Genomic DNA, 7,034 nt, shown 5'->3' on the forward strand with positions numbered 1-7,034 from the left:
GATGTGAGAAATATCAATCGGCTGCCTCCTGCACGCCCCCTACTGGAGATTGAGCCTGCAACCCAGGCTTGTGCCCTGACAGGGAATTGAACTGGGACCTCTCAGTTCATGGGACGACGCTCAACCCACCGAGCCACCTAGGTAAGCTACGCATATATTAAGTTTATATGTACAGAAAATGTGAGAAGTGTCCAAAAGAGGAAGAAACGGCATCATTTCGTGCTAAAAATGACGCCATTAGTGTTGGATGACGGAGCCTACAATGCCAAAATCGGCTACAGCCATGCAAATGTCTCGGTTACTCCTGTCAGTTCAGGTCAAAAACAGCACGTCTTAAAACTTTTACTGCTAACCAGATAGATGAAATAAAGGACCCTTCTGGACTCTTTTACATCCTTCCTTTTCAAAAGGGTTATTTGGTGAATTGGGATGTTCAAAGACAAGTTTGGGATTACCATTTCGGAAAAGAAATGTTTCAGGTTGATTTTATAGATACTAATATTATGATCACAGAACCATATTTTAACTTCAATTCAAGAATCAATGAATGAAATCTTGTTTGAGAATACCAGATCCAAGCAGTATTAAGAGTAAATGCTGGGGTTCTCAGTGCGCATAGATATTTCCGAGATAATCCTTCTGAATTATGCTGTATTATTGTAGATAGTGGGTACTCCTTTACACATATAGTTCTGCACTGTAGAAGTACAAAGAAAAAAGAAGCAATTATTCGGATAAATGTGGGAGGAACACTCCTAACCAATCATCTAAAGGAGATCATATCTTATAGGCAGTTACATGTTATGGATGAAACACATGTGATTAATCAAGTGAAAGAAGATGGATGTATGCTCTGTGTCTCAGGATATTTATAGAGATATGGATATTGCCAAGTTGAAAGGAGAAGAAAATACGGTCGTGATAGACTATGTTTTGCCTGAGTTTGGTACAATTAAAAAGGGCTTTTGTAAGCCAAGGGAAGAGATGGTGTTAAGTAGAAAATATATATCTGGGGGACAAATTCATCTGGCCAATGAAAGATTTGCTGTTCCAGAAATACTCTTTAATCCTTCTGATATAGGCATTTAAGAAATGGGAGTTCCAGAAGCGATTGTCTATTCAATTCAGAATTTACCTGAAGGAATGCAGTCACATTTTCTTAAAAACATTGTTTTGACCGGAGGGAATTCCCTTTTTCCAGGATTTAGGGATCGGGTTTACTCGGAAGGTCGATGTCTCACTCCCACAGATTATGACATTTCTGCTGTGCTGCCTGAACCCCATTACTTAAGCCTGGGAAGGTGGAAAACGGATATCAGAGAATGATGCTTTTGAAGATCGGTGGTAACAAGAGAAGATTATGAAGAAAATGGACATAGCGTCTGTGAAGAGAAATTTGATATTTAAGAAACATTTCTCAATGAGGGTTTTTACTGTTTGTGACAAAGTTTTCCTTTAAATGTTCTTTTTAAAGAAGTTTAAGGACGCGTGCTACATTTTATCTTAAGATAAAGACTTGAACTTCTGTAAATACTTTGATCCATGTGGCTAATTTTCAAAGGTTTCTCAGCTAGGTTATTAAGTAAAGTGTAACAGCCCATATTTCCACTTAGGAGCTAGACCACTGTAACAATGCTCATGCTATTTCGGAGAGTAGGTTTCCTTTTCGTTAGAAGATGAAAGCATGAATGCATTTTAGGTTTAATTCTTCATAGCTGACAGCAGAAACTTAACTGTCTCACTGGTCAGTTTTCTGGAGAAGGTAGTTTTGTGTGACTGTGACAAGGAATTCGCCAAGTGTATCCAGTCTGGTATGATTTCTCTCTCTTATAGGACCAAGTATTTTACTTTCAAGTTGTCATTTTTATTTATATATACTAAAGTTGGAAATTAAAAAATAAAATAAAAATAAAGAAATGCATTTATATGTACACACATACATAGATTCAATGTTTGCCACCAACCAGTCCTCTATGTGAAGTCTATGCGGATTAAAATTCGCAGTGGCTGGGTGGTATGGCCAAGTTTTGGTTTTGTTTGTTTTAAGGAAGAATCCATGGGCATTTCAGACTGAGAGGGCTGGCCCGTGCCTTTGTCCGGAAATGTCCTGCCTGGTACCTCCCTCCAAAGCTCCGGTAAAGTCTGGGTTCTGTCACCAGAGCCCCTGGCCTGCTTGCTGATGTCTCAGCCTTCCGTTAGCCGAGGGCCGACTGAGTCGGAAGGAAATCTTTAAACGTAGAGTTTCCTCGCATCCCTTTTGGAGGCCATTCCCTGTTATAATCAAGACTTCAGGCCACTAATTCAGCAAAGTTTTATTGAGCAGCTACTACATGCTACACATTCTACTGAGCCCTAGGCGCGCGAAGATGGAGACGATCGTGGCCGGGCTCTCATGGAGACGGCGTCGTCTCGTGAGGACAGTCACGGGAAAGAAAACTCCCTGTGACAGACACTGCATGGCAGGGCCTGCACCAGAGATGTCTGCAGAAGGCTGGACGAAGACAGTGCGCAGTCTCGTATCGACTGTCCTATCGCTGTTTACTCTCCCCCATGGAAAAGGGGGGAGGAACCCAGTCTGGCGGAAGCGTGGTAAATTATAATGCCAATCAAGCAAATCAAATGTTCCCCAAAGGGTTTCTTAAGCTCAGCACTATTGACATGTTGGGACTGGATGTTTCCCTGTTAAGAAGGGCTGTCTGTGAACTGTAGGATGTCTGGCTGCAGCCCTGGCTTCTTACCCATTAGATGCCAGTAAAACCTTTCCCTCCTCCTGTAAGAAACAAACGTGCATGCAGCTCAGGCAGGTGTCACCTGGGGTGCGCCCACCCCAGACAGGAGTCACTGCCTGAAATTGCCTTAAATCAACTCTCTCTTTTGTTGTTAATTGCCGTACGACGTAGAGACATCTTTTTGAGTCACTTACTAATTTCTCACGTTCCTTCGCCATGTTCCGAGGCTAAGATCAATGGGCTGATGATCTCGAAGTGCCATTCAGCAGGCGCTCTGAGAAATGACACTGTTCGGGCTTGGTGGGGGGGGGGGGTCCCACTTTCCTGGTTCAACTGTGCCGAGTGGCAGGTGGACGGCACGCAGGTCATCTCTGGGGCTGTGAGTGATTGCATGTACTTTTCTTTTTGTAGATCTTTATCCCGTTTCTCTGACTTAAATACAACACAGTTGATATTTTTGATTGCTCTGCTCCAGGGAGTTATTGGTCTAACACGGGGAGCAGAGTGGGGGGACCTGGACAGTTGTGGGGTAACGCTCACCGGATGGGTGGAAGCCAGCATCCGTATCGCTGACACTGATGCAGTAATTATGAGAACGCACAGCCTGCAGGGTTCCATCTTGAATGTGTGGACGGAAACTAGAGAAAGCAAACAGGATTGCTAAAGGTTTAAGTGAAGAACAACATTTTCACCCGCTGAAGCATTTCAATCAAATGTTTTAGAAGGAGGTATTTTCACTTCATTTTTTCCTTCTTCTGACAGTACTCAAACCCTTTGTGATCATTTGCAACGAGGCGTATAAATCTGTAAGTGTGTCAGACCAGAAGTTACAAAAAAGAGAGACTGAAGGATTTTCCTCTCATCAACAAGGATCGGGAGAAAATTCACGAGAAATTCGGAGCAGGAATTCATTCTGCAGACAGTGGAGAGGGTGGTTCTACATTACAATATTAATTCATTCAAGCCTCATGTCGACTCTCTGAGGTCCTATTTGTCACTATTCTTATGTTACAAATGCGGACAGAAAGGGACAGAGAGGGGAATGACCCTGATCAGAGCCGCACAGCTAATGGATAGGCCAGCCAGGTCCCGGCTCAGTCACTCTGGGCCCAGACGGGTCTCTGCTGTTAATCACTTAACCACTTCAGGCTATTTCTCAACAAAAAGAAGCTAAAGTTCACATATCTGTAATAAATTAACTAGAGATTATAATTCTGTATCTATAACATCTATATTTATATCTATCTCTCTCTCGGGAAAAGTTGGAAAAGGTCATTTCTACTTCAGGGATGTCATCAGGAGTCATTTGCAAGCACCCATAAATGTCACAGCATGGCCCGTGGAAGTCCTTCTGCTAATGAGGGGCATGCCGGGACGGGGGCTGAGGACAAGACGAGAGCTCCCTGAACCTTTATCACCCGTCGATGCAATGGGTCTCCCACGCTCTGCCCCCTCATCACTTTGTAGCAATCACACACGTATCGTTGGGTCCCCTGCAGTACCTAACTGTACCTCAAAAATCGAATGCCAATGGGTTGAAATGAACCTAATTGCATACATGATGTATTAAGACCCAAACCAGTATAACTGCTGCAAAATGTAACCTTTTGTCAGAGATCATCATAGATTTGCACAGAGTTGTAAGAAACAATACAGATTATCTCTCTCTCGTGTGTTTGCTCAGTTTCTTGTCTGGTAGCATCTTTTTTTGTTGTTAATCCTCACCAGAGGGTATTTTTCCATTGATTTTTGGAGACAGTGGGAGGAAGAAAGAGAGAGAGAAAAACATTGATGCAAGAGAGACATATCAATTGGTTGCCTCCTGCATTACCCGGACCAGGGAGGGGATCAAATCTGCAACCCAGGTACGTGCCCTCGACTGGGAATCAAACCCACGACCCTTTGGTCCGCAGGCTGATGCTCTAACTGCTGAGTCATACTGGCCCCAGCCCATCTGGCAGCATCTTGCGGAACCACAGGACAGCATCACAGCCAGGATGTTGACATTTCACTGACATTCACATGGACAGAGAACAGTTCCGTCACCACAGGGATAGACGTGGCCGCGTTATAGCCACACCTCCTCCCTTCTCAGAGCCATGACCCTCTGTGACTCCTGATTCCTATCTCCATAATCTTATCATTCATCTCAAGAATATTTTATAATTGAAGTCATACAATCAGCACCCCTTTAGAACTGGAATTTTCCACTAGGCATGTTCCTCTGAAGATTCGTGTAGGTCATGTGTGTACCAATAATTCATTCCTTCTTACTGCTGGGTCATTTTCCCTGGGCACACACACCACGGCTCAACCATTCACCCACTCGAGGGTGCCTGGGCTGTCTTCTCCTCGGGGCCGAGATAAAGAAAGCTTCTGAAAACAGTTGCGTCCAGTTCCTTTTCTCTGGAACAAGTGCTCTGAGGTGTAATACTGAGTTGCATCAGTCATATATTTAGTGATTTAAGAAACATACCAGCAGCAATATACATGTGACCTGGTTTGTCTGCATCCTTGTCAGCATTTGGCTTTGTCACTATTTTTTTTTTTTTTTTTTAGCCATTCTGATATCTATGTAGTGACATCACTTTGTGGCTTTAATCTTTACTTTTTGATGTCTGAAATGACAAACATCTTTCCACGGGCTTCCTTGCCATTAGTGTATCCTCTTTGGTGAAACGTCTCATCCTGTGGCTTGTGCATTTTCTAAACAGATTTAATTTTAATGTTGAGTTTTGACCTTTCTTTATCTATTCTTTGTCCTTCAGCAGATCCATAATTTGCAAACATTTTCTCCCGGTCTGTTGCTTGGCTCTTCATCCTTTTAACAGAGACTTTTCTAAGACAAATGTTGTTAATTTAGATGGGGTCCAATTTATTGACTTCTTGTGAAGTAAGATAACAGAGTGGTTTTATTTTACAAGCTATTTTATGTGCAAGCAAAATCAGCATACCTAATTATATATGTGTTAAGTCTGAGAAACAGATATGTATGTACGTGAGATTAGACTACTGAGTCACGGCCTCTGAATGTGAATTAAAGTGAAGTTCGCAAGTTGTATAAACTGGAAAAGATCAGAGAAGAAGGAAATGAAAGTGAAGTGAGGACATACATTGAGCTCTTACTATGTCCCAGGTATTGTGCCAAGATTTAAAAAAAATAAAATTTTCATTTTTAGAATAAATAGAAAATCTGCAAAGATAGTACAGAGAGTTCCCTACACCCACATCTATTTTCCTCCACTGTTAACATCTTACATTATTATAGTATATTTGTCACAAACAATAAAGCAATAGTGTTACATTACTATTAAGTAAATTGCACACTTTACTTGGATTTCATTAGTAGTTACCTAAGGTCCTTCTTTTTCTCTTATTCTTCTCTCCCCTTGTTTTGTATCAGGATCCCATCCGACAGTTGGTCGTGATGTCTTGGGTTTCCCTGGGTAATCATGCAGAGTTTTTCTGTTTTGATGACCTTGATCATTTTTAGGACTATTCACTGGGTATTGTGTAGAATACCCTTCATTTGGGTTTGCTTGCTCTTCTTACAATTAGCCTGGGGTTACAGATTTTGGGAGAGCAAGACCAAGAAGGCGAAATGTCATTCTTACCCTACTGTACAAGGGTAACATCCTCTTTCTATAACGTATTACTGTTGCTGTTGACCTTGATCATTCGGCTGAGGTAGTGTTCACCAATGTTCCTCGTCATAAAGTTACTTTTTTCCCCTTCTTTCTATGCTGTATTCTTTGGGAAGAAGTCACTCTTGACAGTTGGATTAAGTTAAGGAGGTTCTGTTCTACCTCCTTGGCGGGGGTAGAGGAGAGAGTATCTCCATAAATTGTCCTGTGCGGGGGCCAAGCATTTTAACTTCAATGTCTCATTTAATCCTCATCATGACTCCATCATCCCCATTTAACATATGAGAAAGCGTCACACTGAGAGGTTCAGTTACTCGTCCACATTCACACATCAAGTAGGATTCACACTGCAGCCTGGTATTCTCGTTCCCATCACGGTATGTTTCCGTGCCCGAGGGGATCATCCCCGGAACGTCCCATAACTTGTCTGGTTTCGGTCAGACGAAGAACGCCCCTCGCTCCTGGACACGGCAGGGGGTACGCTCACGGTGCTTCTTCTTAGTGCAGGGCTGGTGTTTCCATCACGGAATTTCACCCGCGTTCTTCAGTACCTTGCACTTCGCTGTACTAGATTCGCCCGACCCTGAAGGATCTGGCTGCACGGCGTGGGGTTCGAATGAACTAAGGGTAGGATTGAACTTAACCTACATGGCTGGGTGAT

The 7,034-nt window shown here is 42.8% G+C and overlaps 1 pseudogene; it reads left to right on the forward strand.

The window, feature by feature from the left end:
• Window positions 1-228: 228 nt before the first annotated feature.
• On the forward strand, window positions 229-1,407 carry LOC118619162 (annotated as a pseudogene).
• The last annotated feature ends 5,627 nt before the right edge of the window (window positions 1,408-7,034 follow it).

The sequence above is a fragment of the Molossus molossus genome, unplaced genomic scaffold (genome assembly GCF_014108415.1).
Source record: "Molossus molossus isolate mMolMol1 unplaced genomic scaffold, mMolMol1.p scaffold_m16_p_6, whole genome shotgun sequence".
NCBI classification, from domain to species: Eukaryota; Metazoa; Chordata; class Mammalia; order Chiroptera; family Molossidae; genus Molossus; species Molossus molossus.